General features: G+C 36.3%; 1 long non-coding RNA gene across 3 annotated transcripts in view; it reads left to right on the forward strand.

The window, feature by feature from the left end:
- The window catches only part of LOC122908668, a 351843-nt gene that overhangs the window by 134964 nt on the left and 195465 nt on the right, over positions 1-21414 (forward strand). For all 3 annotated transcript variants that reach the window (XR_006385004.1, XR_006385003.1, XR_006385002.1), the window contains exon 2: positions 5129-5195. This is a non-coding gene — a long non-coding RNA (uncharacterized LOC122908668). The remainder of the gene's footprint in view (positions 1-5128; positions 5196-21414) is intronic.

Here is a 21414-nt window from a genome sequence, read left to right on the forward strand (position 1 = left end):
ACTTTTGCTTTCATTTTTTTACAACCTTATTAAGGTATACTTGACATGTAGGAAGATGTTCATATTTAATGTATATAACTCTATGTGTTTAGGCGTAAATGTACATCTAAGAAACTATCACCACCATAAGGCCATGGACATATCCACCCTCCCAAACTTTCCTCCTTTCCCCTTTCTTACTTTTACTGTTTGTGCCTGTATGGGTGTGTGTGTGTGTGTGTGTGTGTGTGTGTGTGTATAGAATACAATGTAGCTTCTACTCTCTCTTCAACAAAAAAATACAGTATTGTCAGTTTTAGGCAAACCATATAATAGATCTCCAAAATTTATTTATCTTGAATAACTGAAACACTGTGCCTTTTGACAGTCATCTCATTTTCTCCTCCCATTGCCCCTAAAAACCAAAATCTACTCTCAGTTTCTGAGTTTGACTACTTTAGACTCTACATATAAGTGATATCATATAGTACTTGTCTTTTTGGGTGTGGTTTATTTCAATTATCATGATGTCCTACAGGTCCATCCACATTGTTGCAAATGGCAGATTTCCTTCTTCTTTTTTTTTTCAGATTTCCTTTTATAATACTAAGTGATATCCCATATAAATATATAAATTTAAATCCATGTAAATATAAACATATCTATATTTCTCTATATATCAATTAAAAGATGGATTAAAGTTTACATTTTTTTCTCTTCATTCATAAGTTGTTTCCATGCCTTGGCTTAAGTTAAGTTGTTCTGATGTCTTGGCTGTTATGAATAATGCTGCAATGAACATGGGAGTGCTCTTCAAGATTCTCTTGAAGATCAAGAATCTATTCAAGATTCTGATTTTAGTTCTTTTGCATAAATACTCAAAAGTGAAATTGTTATATCATATTTATGTTTATAAACTTCTGTATTGTTTTTCCATAATGGTTGCAATGATTTACATTTCCTCCAACAGTATATCAGGGTTCCCTTTTCTTCACATCCTCACCAATACTTACCAATTTTTTTTTTTTTCATAGTGGCTATTCCAAAAGATGTGAGGTAATATCTCATTGTAGTTTCAAATTGTATTTCTCTGGTGGTTACTAACATTGAAAATCTTTTCCTACATTTGTTGGCTATTTTCATGGTTTGTTTGTTTGTTTTTGTTTTTGTTTTTACATGTTTATTCAGATTCTTTACTCATTTTTCAGTCAGGGTTTTTTTTTTTTTCAAAAATGTGTGATTTTTATATATATTAGATATTAACCTATTATAAGGTAATATGATTTGCAAATATGTTTTCCCATTATATAGTTTGCCTTTTATTTTGTTGATAGTTTCTTTTGCTGTGCAGAAATTTTTTGGTTTGGTGTAATCCCATTTTATTTTTGCTTTTGTTGGTGGGATTTAGTGTTATAGCCAAAAAAATTGCCAAGACCAATGTCAAGGAGCTGTTTCTCTGTTTTCTTCTAAAAGTTTCACAGTTTCAGGTCTTACATTTAAGTCTTTAATCCACTGGAGTTGTTTTTTGTGTATGGTAGATATGGGTCCGCTTTCATTCTTTTGCATGTTAAGGTCCAGTTTTCTCACAAAAGTTATTGAAGAAACTATACTTTCCCATTTTGTATTTATGGAGCTCCTGTGAAAATTCAATTGGCTATTTATTTGTGATTTTTTTTCTGAGGTCTCCATTTTGTTCCGTAAATCTATGTCTATTTTTATGCCAGTACAATCCTGTTTGGATTGTAATCTATTTTGTAATATAATTTGAAATCAAGAAATGTGATGTGTCTAGCTCTGTTCTTTCTCAAGATTGCTATGGCTATTCAGGGTCTTTTGAATTTTAAAACTGTTTTTCTATTTCTTTGAAAAATGCCATTGGAATTTTGATAGGAACTGAATAATCTATAGATCCCTTTCAATAGTATGGATATTGTAGCAATATTAATATTTTCAGTCCATAAACACGAGATGTCTTTCCATTTATCTGTGTCTTCTTCAAAGTCCTTCATCAATGGTTTGTAATTTCCAATGTACAGATATCTCACTTCCTCAGTTAAATTTATTATTAAATATTTTTTGCTTTTGATGCTACTGTAAATGGGATTGTCTTCTTAATTTGTTTTTTGAAATTTGTTGTCAGTGCAAAGCAATGTGACTGATTTTTGTATGTTGATTCTGTATCCTACAAATTTGTGGAACTTGTTTATTAGTTATAACAGTTTCCTAGAGTAGTCTTTAAGATTTTCTATCTATATAAAATATGGCATCTGCAAACTGATAATTTTGCATCTTAATTTCCAATGTAGATAACTATTTATTTTTCTTGTCTAATTACTTTGCCTAGGACTTTGAGTACTATGCTGAAGAGGAGTGGCAAGTGTGCGTATCCTTATTCTGTTTATGATCTTAGAGGAAAATCATCTGCTTTTCCCTGTTGAGTATGATGTTAGCTGTGGATTTTTAGTACATGGTTGTTACTATGTTGAGTTATATCCCTTCTATACCAAACTTGCTGAGAGTTTTTACGAAGAACAAGTGTTGAATTTTGTCATTTGCCCTGCATCTACTGAGATAACCATAAGATTTTTAACCTTCATTTTGTTAATGCAATGTACCACATTTATTGATTTACAAATGATGAATCATCCTTGGATCTCAGGGATAAATCCCTTTTGATCAAGGTTTATGATCTTGTTACTGTGCTGATAATTTCAACTTGCCAGCATCGTTGGGGATTTTTGGATATCTATCAGTAATATTATCTTGTAATATTCTTTTATTTCCTTTTCTTCTTTTCTTTTCTTCTCTTGACTGGCTTTGGTATCAGGATAATGCTGGTCTTGTAAAATGAGTTTAGGAGTGTTCTCTCCTTTCCTCCCTATTGCAAACTACCCCAGATAATGGAGGCATTCTATTTCCCTCCATGTACTGGGTGAGAAAAGACAAGATTGGTGTGTTCATGTGTGATGACACAATATAGCTTCTACCCTCTTTTAAATATTAACTACAGTATTATTAGTTATGGGCACTATGCTATATAGTAGAATTGTGCCTTCTGCTCAGGGTCCTATGAGGCTGCGGAAGCCAGGCACTCACTTAGCATTCACTTTCCCCTGTGGTAGAAATAATTGGTCAAAGAGGTCTCTCTTGCCATTGATCTGTGCCACATTCAGTGAGGGTGACAAATAAATTGAAACTTTTTTTCTTATCTTCTTCCTGCATCTATTCTTGGATGTTTGCTCTAATGAAGTGTTTGAATCTCTCAAATGGACCCCTGGAGTCCAATAAACTTATTCTTTTCTATGGGTATCAGTGTTTCTGTTGAAGGTTAAAACGTCCTATTCCACTATCTTGCTGACATCACTCTGACCTTTTCTATACTTTTCATGTTATATTAATGATTATTTATATTTAAAAATATTTATTTAAGCTCTAATATGATTCTTACTCTGATTACATTTTCACTTAATTTTATTTTTTTAATATTTTCTAAACCAGTTTCAAGCTGCTTGAGGACAGGACCATTGTTTATTATTTCTCACAATGTTAAATAACCTTAGATGTTGCTATGCCTAATAAAATCTTCAAAATGTGCAAATCTGAATCAGTTTATAAACACTAAATTAAATGTAGATAGGACTTAAAAAGATAAGCACAAAGATTAAATTTATGTTTTCTTTCTAAATAATAATGGTGTAATATAGTGAATAATTATGCATTTCATTAAAGAGGGAAAAATTGGTAAGAGTGAAATGATGGAGGTGATACAATGGTGTGTCCTTTGAAAATGCTGATCAAATTTAACAAAAGGGGTTTTTTGTTGTTGTTGTTGTTTTGTTTTGTTTTAGTTTTTTTTTTTTTTTTCTCTTTAAACCACTCTGTGCAGAAAAATCTTTTCATCACAGCACCTGATTATCAAATGAGCTATGCCTTCAGACCAAGTCTGATCAGTTATTGATGATACTGGATCCCCTTTCCATCAACCTACTGCAATGATTCAAATCTTTTCACTCTCCATTTTATTACTTTTCCTCTACTATGCTACTTTTCACCACCACTGTGTTAGGTCATTGTTCAAAAGAATGATTACCACTGAAGTTTTCTAATCTAAAGCAGATTTAAGCTGTAAATAAGAGTCTGCTACAATTTGTAAACACTCCTTGGTTCCAAAAATCCATTCTTCATTTGCAAATCCCCAAAGCTATGGCTGCACCGTCTATCATCATCTATAGTGTGCAAAGCCAGAATGTGATTACACATATTTTATAAAATGGGAACTGCTGACTACCCAACCCACTGGTTATTTCCTAGTAAAAGCATATTAGTATGATACACATATAGTACCGTAATGTATACCACTATGTATCTAGTAATTAATTTCTTAATGACTTACTAAATATTTATGATCTTTTTTCTTATGACAAAATCTTCAGTTTCCCTAAGAGCTATCCTAATTTAGGCAGTATTCAAATAGAGTCACTTCATTATGCTTGTTTTTCTGTTGTCTTGGGAACAATGTAATAACACTAGTAGAGTGTTTTCTTCAGAAATGAAAAAGAAAACATTCTGAAGATATGTGAGCTGTTTAAAGTTCAAATCTGGAGGAGAATATAATCAATTGGGAGTATTATATCAGTGTACTAAGTGATAGAAAGATAGACAAATACATAGACATACAGATATGTAGATGGATATTTTTATGCTGGTGAACTTCATTATTGTGGATTTACTGGATTTCTCTTAAATTATTTTAACTGCTGAAACAAATTTTCAGATTGGAATGTATTGATTATTGTATGCTTTGCAATAGTAGCAGCATTTCAAAAGAAGTCCTTAAATGCCTGAGGCAATGAAGCATCTATTCTAATAGATCTCTTAACATAAAGTTTTGCTTAGTGCACGACCTGGATAACTGCTGCATTTCCTTGCCTAGATCAGTATTCATGATGTTTCAGTTTTGTTCTCAGAATATCAGTGTTATGCCTTAATATAAATGGTAATTCTTTATAGAATAAGGGGGCAAAGAATATTGCAGCTGTACTTCTTCAGTGTCATATGACATCAGATCTTTGCCCCCTTTGATTGAGAACCTGATTGCAAGATCTGATTTGGGCCTGATCTGACAGTTTTGTTCTTTGGTTTTCCCCAGAACTGTGACCTATAAATTCTCAGAGGATACTGAAGCTTCCTGAAAATGCCCGCTTCTCAAGACACAGGTAATTTTAAAATTTATAATTTATAAACTAAAAATGCCAAAATATAGGTCTCTCCCAGGGTTTGGTCCTAAGTAATCCCTTCTTTCCTGTCAACTTTACCCCTCTAGGTGATCTATCCAGTCCCATAACTTCTAATGTCATCTATAGCAAACACTCTCCAATCTTCAAATATATCTATATCTATATCTATATTTATATAATCTCTCCTCTTATCACCAAACCTATATATATTAGTATTTATTTGATTCCTCCACTTGGGTCTCAAAACATAATTTCCTCTCATCTTCCTGTTGTCCTCATCTTCCTCCTCCAGTCTTTCTCATATCAATAAATAGCATCACATCCACTCTGTTGATTATACTAACCTAGGAATTATCATTAATTGTCTTTCTCTCAGCTCCCATAGCATACTCATCAGCAAATCCTGTTGTTTCTTTCCAAAATGCATCTCATTTGCATTGCTACAGCCCTACTCCAAGAAATCTTTGCTCATCTGGGCTAATGCAATAGTCTATTTAATGGTTTGTCTGGTTCTACTTTTGCTCCCTAATTAGCCATTCTCCACACAGCAGACAGTGTGATCTTTTAAAATCCATGGTACCCTTCTGCTTAAAATCCTCCAATGGCTTTTCATTGCACTTAGAATAAAATCCAAGCTCCATACAAGACTCTACATGATATGGTCACTGCCTCTCTCTCACCAGTCTTATTGCTTATCTCTCGCTCCTCCTCATTGACTTTGCTCTAACCGCACTAGATGCTCTAAGTTCCAGGAAAACGCCAACTTATTTCCACTCTTGAAGCTTTGCATATGCTTTTCCCTTTGTTTGGAGCTCTCTGTCCTCTAACTTTCACACTGGGCTTTCTGTTTTCATTCAGGTCTCAACCCAAATATCACCTTCTCAGAGACATCTGAAAATTAATCTAAATAACTACCTCAGTTCCTCAGTTTCATCCACTGTTTTATTCTGTGCATAGCAGTCATCATTGACTGAATTATCTAACTTGTATATTAAATTTTTCTCCCCTATTTGGAACTGTGAACTTTCTATACTTTTATCACTCTATCTCCCATGCTTAGAAGAATAATTGCAGTATACTAGGTATGTATCCTGGGAGGGTAGGGACACATGAGAGAGAAAAGGCAAAGAAACAGAGATAGTTTATGTAAAATATGGAAATAAAGTGCTTGACATTTAACTCACATTCTCCCTAAATTGGTTTGGGTAAATACTGATTTATAGGATTCTTGGATGCAAGAGATTCTTTGGACAAATTAGTTTGGAAGAATTCATTAGAGATTTAAAAATTTTATTTGTCTATTATTCTATAAAATTTTACAGTTAAAATCTTATTTAATCATGTCTGATAAAATGAATCCTAAAGTTAATTGGCCCTAGAAAATATTTTTCTCCCCTTTTGACATATTGACCTTTGGAATTGCTGATCTAAATCAACACTGTCCCACTTGGAAGAGAATTAAGGTAACAGTAGGGTAATATCTTCTTTTTTAAGTTGTTTGAAATAAAACCTCAATGAGAAGGAAAGATATATTTGTTTTTGAAAGATTTTGTAGGAATTAAAAATGGTTACACTGAGAGAAGAGACAAAAATATGCTGAAGAGAAAATTCGGTAAATAACAGTTCAGTGAGATTAGAAATCCATAAAATAACGATAGCATAAAATAAAAAGGAAAAATGGATACTTAAAAATACTTTCAGATTTAGAAGAATAATATTGGGGAAATTTGAACGGAATGTAGTCAGATTTCTAAAAAGTATAAATATCAGACTTGTTCTTTATAAAGCCTATAAAAGATAGGATGACATAAACATGAATATCCTGGTTATAGTTAGGGAAAGTGATGTAAAACCAGGCGTTTGAAGTTAAATCGAGAGAGATTAGGGAGATTAAATTGAGAGGAATAAGTCTGTGAAATTTATAATTAACCACAATGTGGAGGGATAGTTCTTAGCAGATGCTCTTTAAAAAATCCTGTTTTTAGCTACATAAAATTTTACCACCATGGCTGTAGTGCTTTGAACTTTCATCATATATTTATACTTTGCTTTAAAGCTTCTCAAGAGCTAATATGAAAGTTTGTCATAGATAGGAGATGTATTATAACTCCCAAATGAAAAACAAAAAAACAACAACTGTGTATTTGAATTCCCAAGCCTCTGTATACCTTGCCACAGAATCACTGTTGTATTTTTAAACCTCATTCCTGGAAACACTGCAGATGTCAGATCAATTTAGAAGCCAAAGAATACCTTTGGGAATGACATGGCAGCAACTGAAATAGTGTTTGGCCAAATTAAGAGTGTATGCCAAGGATGCCAAAAATCACAGTAATCTGGCAGGTAGGGAGCTATTATTTAACTGTATGATCATTACTGGTTTCTCTACTGAAAAACTGTTGACTTTTTATGCAGTGAAATGGAGCCCATGATTTAGACAGAGTATCTCTCTGTTTTGATGTTAGTAGTAGCTGGTTGGGGATTATACCCAATCAAAAAATGGAATTTCTCAAGGAAAGTACTTGGGGGGAGAAACTTTTAACAAATTATATTATATTTCATTATAAATGAAGCAATATCAAGTTAGAGATTTTTTGTTATAGGTTCTTAATATTCAGAATGCTGTTCATATTCTACACTACTTATATATTTCTTTCTTTCTAGTACAAACAAACTGGCCTGATCTTAGTTTGTTGCAAAACATTTCAGTTTTAAATTTTTGTTCAGTAAGATCACTAATAAGATCGTTATGTTTTCTTAAAGATTTTATTTATTTATTTGACAGAGAGAGAACACAAGTAGGCAGAGAGGCAGGCAGAGAGGGAGGGGGAAGCAGATTCCCTGCTGAGCAGAAAGTGGGATGCAGGGCTCCTTCCCAGGATCCTAAGATCATGACCTGAGCCAAAAGCAGAAGCTTAACCCCCTGAGCCACCCAGGTGCCCCAAGGTTGTTATTTTTAAATAACTTGTTCTGTATATTCATGGTTCCTGGATCTCTGCTCTCTCATCTGCATCTTATGGTCATGATCTCATGCTGTTTGGAAAGAACTTAACTTTCATAATTCCTTCCATAATTCCAATCCCAAATTGGCCAAAATTGCCATTTGCCTTGAAATGCAATATGTGTTCTTAAATTTAGAAGAGTTGATGATACCTACAAATAGCTTCTTTCTTTGGACCCACAGTATTGTCCTCCTAATGTATAATGCTCAATGATAAAATTATTTTAAAGAGGGAATATCTGCTATCTTCAAAATGGTGGGCTTTTTCTCTTTCCTCCTCCAAGGAAGAAATTGATACTAAAGACTACCTCAAAATTATAAATGTATATTCTCAAAAATTCTTATTAGGAAATTAATTTCATTTCTGTAACATTCAAACGTAATCAAATAGTCTCATTAATCATATCCATATGCAGTGGAAAGAATATTAAATTTGACTTGTGTATGTGACCTGCCTCTTCCAGGGAGAGTGTATTTGGTCAAGTCACTTCTAAACGTACTTCTTTGGTTAATGACATGAGTGTAATAGTACCTAATAGTTCCTAACCTAACTATGCAATAGTGTTGTTTGTAAAGAATTGCAAAGAATTATTACTATTATAATCTTTGTCATCCTCATCATCACCTATTTATGTCATTATGATTAGTATCAAATTTAATGGAGTCCATGAAAGATTTCAGAACTTCCACATACACAGATATAAATCTGAACCCACCATTTATGGAACAAAAGGCAAAATTTAGAATTAATATACAACCAAATAACAAACATAAGTTTGACTATTTTTTATCTTTTCTATCCTTGATCCTGTCAAAATTTCTAAATTGCTGTCTGGACAAATAAGAGACAGAAAATGTAAATTAGAAAATACAAGTGTTTAATTCAAGTAAAAGAAATTACTAAGTACTTCTTAGCTGTATCATGTCCAAATTGAAATCACAGAAAACACTTTGGCAACACAAATAAATTGATGATACTACATTTATGCACAAATTTAACCCCTCACATTATGTTCTAAGTGATGTGGTTATATCAGTTTTAGAAAATAACACAGAAATTACATTTGCTAGAGTTCTTATAAAAGAATGACACAAAATAAATTATAATATAACTTGAGTTAGTTTTGATATGCAAAACTTTATGCCCTTTATGTCATGTATGCTGGACAGTGATAATCTAATGGAAAATTAGATTAATTAAATAATCCAGAAATTCTTTAATTAAATACACAAATTCAAGCGTTCTTGACAGACTGAATAATCAGCACTGTTGAGGGCAAACTTCCATATCTAAGAAGAAAAACAAAGAATCCTGGTAAATAAATCTGTCTGAATCCTTTATCATTCTTTATCAGTTTAGTTTTTGTATTGTGTCTTTTCTGAGTTTTGCATTGGTTTTATGTGTTTTTGTATAACTATAAGAAACACGTAACATGCTAAAATATAAATAACTGAGCTTGAATAGTCTGTAAGTAGGGTAATCATTCATTTATCCAGCCAGCCAGCCAGCCAGCCAGCCATCCACTGAGGAAACAAAGATATCTGAGTATCTATTTTTAACTGGCATTGTAAATACAAAACTAAATGTCACCACTTGGCTAGCTTAAAAATAATGATTAAAATCTGGCATGGTAAGTGCTGATACACACATGCACGTGCACACACACACACACACACACACACGCTCAGCATACATAGTGTTGGACAAAAAAAAGTATCATTTCAAATCTGCAACATAGACAAGGAAGGCTTTACAGAGGAAAAGTCACTTGAACTAGGTTTCAAAGCCTGCCAAGGATTTTTAAGTGCTTAAGACTGAATGATTCACTTCAGGAGAGAGAAAAAAACATGTGCAATGGCAGAGGAGTAGCATGCAGTTTGAGTTGAATGAGGTGGGGCCAGTTATATGATAATGACAAAGGCAGAAACTAAACCACTGAATAGTTTGTAATTTCATCAAAGGAATTTGGAGTTTAGACTGTGGCTAATATTGTACCCCTGCTGCTAAGAGAGCATTTGAATAACAAAATATGATTTTCTGTTTTGAAAATTCCTGTAAACACAGTAAGTCTAATGAATTGAAAGTGTGTAGAGGCAAGGACATAAAGTAGGAGGTCACCACATAGTTTCGTAAGACATAATGAGGACCTAAATTAAGCCAATAAAGAGAAAATAAGAAAATGTGGTGAAACAGTTTGCAGACTGGTTGGAGTCAGTGCTGTAGGCTGGTGCCTTACCTCCCGGGACTCTTCCCAGCCGTCTGTCCAGCTTGCCCATCATGCCAGTAGACCTCAGCAAATGGTTCTAGCCCTTGAGTCTGCAGGAAGTGGATGAGCAGCGGCAGCATCTGCTGCAGGTCAGATACACCAGGGCGGAGGTGGACAAGCTGGGCACATTGCTGACCCAGCCTAGGTTAAGAACTGGCCCACCAGTGTTGCATGCATATCCTTGAACTGGGTGGACTCCACACCTGGTCATGGCATATCCAGAAGCACCCAGCAGAAAGGACCCCAAATGCAGAGAATGGCACCCTTTTGGGGGGTCAACATGCAAGACAGTGACATCAGCAGTGCATAGTCTTCTACCATTTTGGTGGCTTTGTTGCCTCCCATGGGGATAGGCCTTCACTGCTACATCTGGCTGGTTTAAGAGCAGAATCGGTCACTGAAGTGACTGATTCCCAGCAACCAATCTGGAGACCACTGTGGAAAATTCAAAGGGGCACCTTTCCACATAAAGCATGAACTCAGGCTGCCGGTGGCCAGCACATGCTGACAAGCTGAATGAGATGACTGTGTCCCCAAACACTGTGAGCAGCTGTCTAGGAAGTAGGGGATTGCTAGGAGACAGCTATGATCTCAAGTTCAATGATGCATGTTCCCAGTTCCCATTTTCACAGGTGAGGCCTGAGCAATAAGGTAGTGGTTTAGGGTGACTTTTCCTTCTGCCTATCCTATTATAATTCTAGAGGGTCACACCCTGGTTTACATTTTGATTAAATCTGAACTCCATTTTGGGAGATATTTTGGTACTAGGATGGGGTCATCAAAATGTAAGAAGAATAACAACTCAAAATTTAAAGAAGAAAAAATGGAGATTATAAACCAGGTCTATAGTAATAGAGCAGAGCATCAACTAATCTTTAAGAGAGGTTTAAATAAAGAGAGAGAGAGATTCATTGCCTCTGCTTTTTGAGCCTGTGTCCAGAATTGTGCAAGATGGCATTTCAAGGGCATGTTTTCATGGTCGTGTCTCTCACCAAGACAAGCTGGCCTGTCCACTAGACACCAGTGTAGTACATCTCACACTTGTTAGTGGGGACAGTGTCCCACTCTGGCTCCTTTAAAGAACAGTACTGGAGAAATCAATAAGGAGAATCACTTTGTGGTTAAGGCCAGGCTGTCTCCCTGAGGTGCAGTACTGGGTGAGAGGCTCTCAGAAATCCCAGCTGTACCTGTTAAACTGGTTACTCTTTGTCTTTGTAAGTAAATGGATCTAGAGTTGTGGAATGTTGTGTTACTTCTGCTGTTTGCTTATAGCTGAATAGAAATTTAAAAAAAAAAAATTGTGTGGGTGAAAAAGGGAAGGAATGAAGGAAGGAAAGAAAGAAGGAAGAAAAAAGAAAGGAAGGAAGGTAAAAAATGTGGAAAAATTTGGTAGGGATATAGTGATCTCTTGCATGTGAGGTCAGGCTCCTGAGAGAGAAGGAAGATCTGCCAGCTAACTCTATGATTTCAGTTTTGAATAAGAAGATTGTGTAGTTTTTTAGTCCGAATCAGAAAACTTATGAAAATGAAAGAGGGTTCTAAAATAAGCAAACATTTGGGGCACCTGGGTGGCTCAGTCGGTTAAGCTACTGCCTTTGGCTCAGGTCATGATCTTGGGATTGAGTACTGTATTGGGCTCCCTGCTCAGCAGGGAGCCTGCTTCTCCCTGTCCCTTTGTCCCCAGTCATGTTTCTCTCTCTCACTCACTCTGTCTCTCAAATTAATAAATAAAAATATTTTAAAATAAATAAATTAATTAAATAAATAAACTTATAATGTATATATTAAAGCAAAGTAAAACATTAAAAAATTATATAAGTAGAATTATTATCTTTGGTTTACATTAATATACTTTAATCAGATTGTAAGCAGTATCTGTCTCTCAAACTATGTCACAATAGAATGTACTTTTTAATGTGTCCAAATGATTTTTTAAATAAAATTGCTTGCAGTGTTTTTCAAAGTTGTATTTTATGGTTAATAAATTTGAAGTAGTTGACTGCTTCTATTGTTAAAGTTCTGTAGGCCAGAAATATTTTTAATTGAGAAAAGTCTTCTGTATTTTTCCTAAGGTACATTTAAACTCAGACTTAATTCTGCTAAATAAAAGATCTTCATTCTGTTTTTTATTGAAATACATAAAAATTTTAGCTCAAGTATTTTTACCAGCACTTTTTTTTCTTTATTCAAAGTTTTTTTCTTTATTCAAACGTTTCTTTATTCAAACGTTTTCAACAAGTATTTTCATGTAACAAAATTCACCAAATAAGATGACTCTATAAGGGGAGGAGGAGCAGGAGGGCAGAGAAGTAGGAGACTCTGTTTCAACCGGTTCCCTGAAGTGAGCTAAATATCTACCAGAACAATCCCCCTGGGCCTGCAGCTTTCCACTGCTTGTACCACCACTTGGGCTGGGCACACCCCTGCCTGCCCCTGAGAGAGCCTGGTGTGGGCACCAGCCGGTGGTCTCTGAACCTGCAGCCTTCCATGACCTGCACCACTGCCGGCTCATGGACATGGACCCCAGACAGCAGTCCCAACAGCCGCTAGTATTGGGCTCCCCCAGACCAATATCGCCTGCAATTTTAGTAGCACAGGAGTGCAGAGACAAGCAGAGGGCTTCCGGTGACCACTGAGATGGTGGCTGGGAGTGCACACCACCTGTGGGAGGTTGTGGTATTCAGCGGAAATTGCAGAGGGTAAGTCTGTATCTTCTGGATCACCCAGCGGGGAGCAGACTGAGGCTTCTCTCTGAGGCCAAGGACTGGGTGTGGACAATTTAATTTTTACTTTACTTTTTGCACTAACCCTCTGAAAAGCTGCAAAAAGCCACCCAAGAACAAAAACCTACAGAGAATAAAAACCTGAAAAATCTGTTTCCACAGAGCCCACCCCCTTGCTAGTGCGGAGGACAACTCAGCCCAAGCAAGACTGACAGAAAAACAATGCAGCAGGCCCCTCCCCCAGAAGATAAGCACAAACAAAGAACAACAGGACAATAACAACAGGGTTCCCATAAAACTGTAAAACCCCAACATCAGGGGAAAACAATATATTAAAACCCTGGTATTGCCCCCAAAACCTGCATATTTCATAGATAAAACTTTTTTTAATTAGTTCTCACGATTCTTCTTTTATTTTTTTAACCTACACACCATTACAACTAGATATTTAATACAACATATTACATAATAACTTTTTACAATTGATTTTAATTTATTTATTTATTTATTATTTGACAGAGAAAGTGAGGAGGAGCAGAAGAGGAGAGAGAACCAGACTCCCACTGAGCAGGGAGCCTGATGCGGGACTTAATCCCAGGACCCTGGACTCATGACTTGAGCCAAAGGCATATGCTTAACCATCTGAGCCACCCAGGTGCCCACTTAACTTTTTAACTTGAGCTTTTTTTATACATATACCTGGGTTTGTTTTTCTTTCTTTCTTTTATTTTTTTTTTAATATATATATATAGATAGATACAAGCTTCAAGGTAATCCTTTTTCCCTATTCAATACTACCCCTATATATAAGCCAGTTTTAATTTCCCTATATCTCTAGAAAGTTGAGTCCTTTAACAAATATAATAAGATAGACCCAGAAGGTACTGAAATAACCTTCCTCGCCAAATCAAGAGTTTTTTTATTTTTTTATTTTTTTTAAGGGATAGGTAGCATGCTTTATTTTCCTTGGAGAGAGAGAGTGATTTTCCAAGACAACAGGGCAATTCACAATGCCCCAATTTGAATTTAAGTTTTCTGCATTCAAATATGGATATTCTAAAATACAATGAGTAATGTGAGCATACATATCAAATGTCCCCAGAATGACACTTTTCTTCTGGACTAATGGGTTACTTGACCACATTAATACATATATATTTATTACCCTCAACCTGAAATTTTTTGTTGTTGTTATTCCATATCTATTATTCCTTTAAAAAGATGCACACATCTTTAGAATATCATTTTTTGGTAGACTTTATCTTAATCTTTGAAGTAATAAAAATTAAAATAATTGTTTCTCACACTTAGCCAAATTTTACTATACTATTTTTATTTGCTGAGTTACAGTTTCTTTTATATTTGTATCTTTTGTTTCCTTTAGCTCTTTAAGGCATAGTACACTCTGATGTTTTAGAATATATTTAATAAAATTGTTTGCACATAACAAATATTTACAGAATGTTTGTCAATTTAGTAACTGGTCTTTCCCACTGCATATCGCCTTATTATTTTTTTTTTGTAATTTTTTTTATTTTTTATAAATATATATTTTTATCCCCAGGGGTACAGGTCTGTGAATCGCCAGGTTTACACACTTCACAGCACTCACCAAAGCACATACCCTCCCCAATGTCCATAACCCCACTCCCTTCTCCTACCCCTCCTCCCCCCAGCAACCCTCAGTTTGTTTTGCAAGATTAAGAGTCACTTATGGTTTGTCTCCCTCCCAATCCCATCTTGTTTCATTGATTCTTCTCCTACCCACTTAAGCCCCCATGTTGCATCACCACTTCCTCATATCAGGGAGATCATATGATAGTTGTCTTTCTCCGCCTGACTTATTTCGCTGAGCATGATACGCTCTAGTTCCATACATGTTGTTGCAAATGGCAATATTTTGTTTCTTTTGATGGCTGCATAGTATTCCATTGTGTATATATACCACCTCTTCTTGATCCATTCATCTGTTGATGGACATCTAGGTTCTTTCCATAGTTTGGCTATTGTGGACATTGCTGCTATAAACATTCGGGTGCACGTGCCCCTTTGGATCACTACGTTTGTATCTTTAGGGTAAATACCCAGTAGTGCAATTGCTGGGTCATAGGGCAGTTCTATTTTCAACATTTTGAGGAACCTCCATGCTGTTTTCCAGAGTGGTTGCACCAGCTTGCATTCCTACCAACAGTGTAGGAGGGTTCCCCTTTCTCCGCATCCTCGCCAGCATCTGTCATTTCCTGACTTGTTAATTTTAGCCATTCTGACTGGTGTGAGGTGATATCTCATTGTGGTTTTGATTTGTATTTCCCTGATGCCGAGTGATATGGAGCACATTTCATGTGTCTGTTGGCCATCTGGATGTCTTCTTTGCAGAAATGTCTGTTCATGTCCTCTGCCCATTTCTTGATTGGGTTATTTGTTCTTTGGGTGTTGAGTTTGCTAAGTTCTTTATAGATTTTGGACACTAGTCCTTTATCTGATATGTCGTTTGCAAATATCTTCTCCCATTCTGTCAGTTGTCTTTTGGTTTTGTTAACTGTTTCCTTTGCTGTGCAAAATCTTTTGATCTTGATGAAATCCCAATAGTTCATTTTTGCCCTTGCTTCCCTTGCCTTTGGCGATGTTCCTAGGAAGATGTTGCTGCGGCTGAGGTCGAAAAGGTTGCTGCCTTTGTTCTCCTCAAGGATTTTGATGGATTCCTTTCTCACATTGAGGTCCTTCATCCATTTTGAGTCTATTTTTGTGTGTGGTGTAAGGAAATGGTCCAATTTCATTTTTCTGCATGTGGCTGTCCAATTTTCCCAGCACCATTTATTGAAGAGGCTGTCTTTTTTCCATTGGACATTCTTTCCTGCTTTGTCGAAGATTAGTTGACCATAGAGTTGAGGGTCTATTTCTGGGCTCTCTATTCTGTTCCATTGATCTATGTGTCTGTTTCTGTGCCAATACCATGCTGTCTTGATGATGACAGCTTTGTAATAGAGCTTGAAGTCCGGAATTGTGCTGCCACCAACTTTGGCTTTCTTTTTCAATATTCCTTTGGCTATTCGAGGTCTTTTCTGGTTCCATATAAATTTTAGGATTATTTGTTCCATTTCTTTGAAAAAGATGGATGGTACTTTGATAGGAATTGCATTAAATGTGTAGATTGCTTTAGGTAGCATAGACATTTTCACAATATTTATTCTTCCAATCCAGGAGCATGGAACATTTTTCCATTTCTTTGTGTCTTCCTCAATTTCTTTCATGAGTACTTTATAGTTTTCTGAGTATAGATTCTTAGCCTCTTTGGTTAGGTTTATTCCTAGGTATCTTATGGTTTGGGGTGCAATTGTAAATGGGATTGACTCCTTAATTTCTCTTTCTTCTGTCTTGTTGTTGGTGTAGAGAAATGCAACTGATTTCTGTGCATTGATTTTATATCCTGACACTTTACTGAATTCCTTTACAAGTTCTAGTAGTTTTGGAGTGGAGTCTTTTGGGTTTTCCACATATAGTATCATATCATCTGCGAAGAGTGATGGTTTGACTCCTCCTTGCCGATTTGGATGCCTTTAATTTCCTTTTGTTGTCTGATTGCTGAGGCTAGGACTTCTAGTACTATGTTGAATAGCAGTGGTGATAATGGACATCCCTGCTGTGTTCCTGACCTTAGCGGAAAAGCCTTCAGTTTTTCTCCATTGAGAATGGTATTTGCGGTGGGTTTTTCATAGAATGCTTTGATGATATTGAGGTATGTGCCCTCTATCCCTACACTTTGAAGGGTTTTGATCAGGAAGGGATGCTGTACTTTGTCAAATGCTTTTTCAGCATCTATTGAGAGTATCATATGGTTCTTGTTCTTTCTTTTATTGATGTGTTGTATCACATTGACTGATTTGCGGATGTTGAACCAACCTTGCAGCCCTGGAATAAATCCCACTTGGTCTTGATGAATAATCCTTTTAATGTACTGTTGAATCCTATTGGCTAGTATTTTGGTGAGAATTTTCACATCTGTGTTCATCAAGGATATTGGTCTATAGCTCTCTTTTTTGATGGGATCCTTCTCTGGTTTTGGGATCAAGGTGATTCTGGCCTCATAAAATGAGTTTGGAAGTTTTCCTTCCATTCTATTTTTTGGAACAGTTTCAGGAGAATAGGAATTAGTTCTTCTTTAAATGTTTGGTAGAATTCCCCCGGGAAGCCGTCTGGCCCTGGGCTTTTGTTTGTTTGGAGATTTTTGATGACTGTTTCAATCTCCTTACTGGTTATGGGTCTGTTCAGGCTTTCTATTTCGTCCTGGTTCAGTTGTGGTAGTTTATATGTTTCTAGGAATGCATCCATTTCTTCCAAATTGTCAAATTTGTTGGTGTAGAGTTGCTCATAGTATGTTCTTATAATTGTTTGTATTTCTTTGGTGTTAGTTGTGATCTCTCCTCTTTCATTCATGATTTTATTTATTTGGGTCCTTTCTCTTTTCTTTTTGATAAGTCTGGCCAGGGGTTTATCAATTTTATTAATTCTTTCAAAGAACCAGCTCCTAGTTTCGTTGATTTGTTCTATTGTTTTTTTGGTTTCTATTTCATTGATTTCTGCTCTGATCTTTATGATTTCTCTTCTCCTGCTGGGCTTAGGGTTCCTTTCTTGTTCTTTTTCCAGCTCCTTTAGGTTTAGGGTTAGGTTGTATACCTGAGACCTTTCTTGTTTCTTGAGAAAGGCTTGTACCGCTATATATTTTCCTCTCAGGACTGCCTTTGTTGTGTCCCACTGATTTTGAACCGTTGTGTTTTCATTATCATTTGTTTCCATGATTTTTTTCAATTCTTCTTTAATTTCCCGGTTGATCCATTCATTCTTTAGAAGGATGCTGTTCAGTCTCCATGTATTTGGGTTCTTTCCAAACTTCCTCTTGTGGTTGAGTTCTAGCTTCAGAGCATTGTGGTTTGAAAATATGCAGGGAATGATCCCAATCTTTTGATACCGGTTGAGTCCTGATTTAGGACCAAGGATGTGATCTATTCTGGAGAATGTTCCATGTGCACTAGAGAAGAATGTATATTCTGTTGCTTTGGGATGAAATGTTCTGAATATATCTGTGATGTCCATCTGGTCCAGTGTGTCGTTTAAGGCCTTTATTTCCTTGCTGGTCTTTTGCTTGGATGATCTGTCCATTTCAGTGAGGGGAGTGTTAAAGTCCCCTACTATTATTGTATTATTGTTGATGTGTTTCTTTGATTTTGTTATTAATTGGTTTATATAGTTGGCTGCTCCCACGTTGGGGGCATAGATATTTAAAATTGTTAGATCTTCTTGTTGGGCAGACCCTTTGAGTATGATATAGTGTCCTTCCTCATCTCTTATTATAGTCTTTGGCTTAAAATCTAATTGATCTGATATAAGGATTGCCACTCCTGCTTTTTTCTGATGTCCATTAGCATGGTAAATTCTTTTCCACCCCCTCACTTTAAATCTGGAGGTGTCTTCGGGCTTAAAATGAGTTTCTTGGAGGCAACATATAGATAGGTTTTGGTTTTTTATCCATTCTGATACCCTGTGTCTTTTGATTGGGGCATTTAGCCCATTAACATTCAGGGTAACTATTGAGAGATATGAATTTAGTGCCATTGTATTGCCTGTAAGGTGACTGTTACTGTATATTGTTTCTGTTCCTTTCTGATCTACCACTTGTAGGCTCTCTCTTTGCTTAGAGGACCCCTTTCAATATTTCCTGTAGAGCTGGTTTGGTGTTTGCAAATTCTTTCAGTTTTTGTTTGTCCTGGAAGCTTTTAATCTCTCCTTCTATTTTCAATGATAGCCTAGCTGGATATAGTATTCTTGGCTGCATGTTTTTCTCATTTAGTGCTCTGAAAATATCATGCCAGCTCTTTCTGGCCTGCCAGGTCTCTGTGGATAAGTCAGCTGCCAATCTAATATTTTTACCATTGTATGTTACAGACTTCTTTTCCCGGGCTGCTTTCAGGATTTTCTCTTTGTCACTAAGACTTATAAATTTTACTATTAGGTGACGGGGTGTGGGCCTATTCTTATTGATTTTGAGGGGCATTCTCTGAACCTCCTGAATTTTGATGCTCGTTCCCTTTGCCATATTGGGGAAATTCTCTACAATAATTCTCTCCAGTATATCTTCTGCTCCCCTCTCTCTTTCTTCTTCTTCTGGAATCCCAATTATTCTAATGTTCTTTTGTCTTATGGTGTCACTTATCTCTTGAATTCTCCCCTCGTGGTCCAGTAGCTGTTTGTCCCTCTTTTGCTCAGCTTCTTTATTCTCTGTCATTTGGTCTTCTATATTACTAATTCTTTCTTCTGCCTCATTTATCCTAGCAGTGAGAGCCTCCATTTTTTATTGCACCTCATTAATAGCTTTTTTGATTTCAACTTGGTTAGATTTTAGTTCTTTTATTTCCCCAGAAAGGGCTTTTATGTCTCCCGAGAGGGTTTCTCTAATATCTTCCATGCCTTTTTCAAACCCGGCTAGAACCTTGAGAATTGTCATTCTGAATTCTAGATCTGACATATTACCAATATCTGTATTGATTAGGTCTCTAGCCTTTGGTTCTGCCTCTTATTCTTTTTTTTGTGGTGAATTTTTCCGCCTTGTCATTTTGTCCAGATAAGAGTATATGAAGGAGCAAGTAAAATACTAAAAGGGTGGCAACAACCCCAGGAAAATATACTTTAACCAAATCAGAAGAGATCCCAAATCGTGAGGGGGGAGAAAGGGGATAAAAAAAGGTTCAAAAAAAAAAGAAAGGAAAAAAAAGGGAATTAAAAAAAGAAAACGAAGAAAGAAAAGTATGAAAAAGAAAAAAATATATATATTAGATAAACTAGTTAAAAAACGTTAAAAATGAAAAGGGTAAAAGTTAAAAAAAAATTTAAAAAAATTTTAAAAAATTTAAAAAATTTAGTAAAAGTAGAGAAAAAAAATGAAAAAGAAAAAAATTACTTTAACTGCAAGACTAAAAAATCACAGGGAGAAAGCCATGAGTTCCGTGCTTTTCTTTCTCCTCCTCTGGAATTCTGCTGCTCTCCTTGGTATTGAAATCCCACTCCTTGGTAGGTGAACTTGGTCTTGGCTGGATTTCTTGTTTATCTTCTGGGGAGGGGGCCTGGTGTAGTGATTCTCAAGTGTCTTTGCCCCAGGCAGAATTGCACCGCCCTTACCAGGGGCCGGGCTGAGTAATCCGCTGGGGTTTGCTTTCACGAGCTTTTGTTCCCTGAGCACTTTCCGTAATTTCCGGAGGACGGGAATACAAATGGCGGCCTCCTGGTCTCCGGCTCGGAGGAGCCGAGAGCCCGGGGCCCCACTCCTCAGTGTGCCCTCAGAGAACAGCACCCAGTAATTCCCGTCTGCCTGACCTCTGGCCGCGCTCCGAGCTCACCGAGCCTGCGACCGGTTCAAGGTAACCCCGAGCTGCGAGCTTACTGTTGGCTCTGTCTCTGTAGCCGGCTTTCTCGCTCCAATACCTGCAAGCTCTGCGACACTCAGACACCCCCGATCCTTCTGTGACCTTGCGGGACCTGAGGCCACGCTGAACCTGTGGCCCACATCAAGAGTTTATAACCACCTTCCCATTGTACTCTTCTGTCAGTGTTTCTGTGTACTTGTTTCTGTTTTTGTACTATATAAATCTTATTCCTGGGATTCATTTTGACTGGGTTTTTCTTTCTTTCCTTCTTTTTTTTTTTTCTTTCTTGTCTTTTACTTTTGTCCATCTTTTTCTTTGTTCATTTTTGGTTTGTGTACCTTATCTTAGTTTTGGGACTCATTATGGCAATTTTTTTTTCTTTTTTTCCCCTCTCTTTTTCTTTCTTCTTTCTTTTTGGTGGTGACTCCCGATTGCTCCAGAATTTTTCATGGAGCACTTTGACTGGATGGTGGTTGATATATTCAGCTATACATCCCTTCAACCACCTCTCACCAAAATGACTAGGAGGAGGAACACCCAACAGAGAAAAAATTCAGATACAGCAACCTCTGGCACAGAACTATTGGATATGGTCATAAACAATATGTTGGAAATGGAATTCAGGGTAAAACTTGTCCAGGTAATGGCTAGGTTGGATAAGACCATTGGTGGCAAAAAAGAATCTCTAAGGGCAAAAGTGAGAGCTGATCTGGCAGAAGTTAAAAAAAAAAAAAAAAAAAAGCTATTAATGAGATCCAATCTAATCAAAATTCTCTAACAGCTAGGGTAACT

This window comes from Neovison vison, chromosome 6, assembly GCF_020171115.1.
Source record: "Neovison vison isolate M4711 chromosome 6, ASM_NN_V1, whole genome shotgun sequence".
NCBI classification, from domain to species: Eukaryota; Metazoa; Chordata; class Mammalia; order Carnivora; family Mustelidae; genus Neogale; species Neogale vison.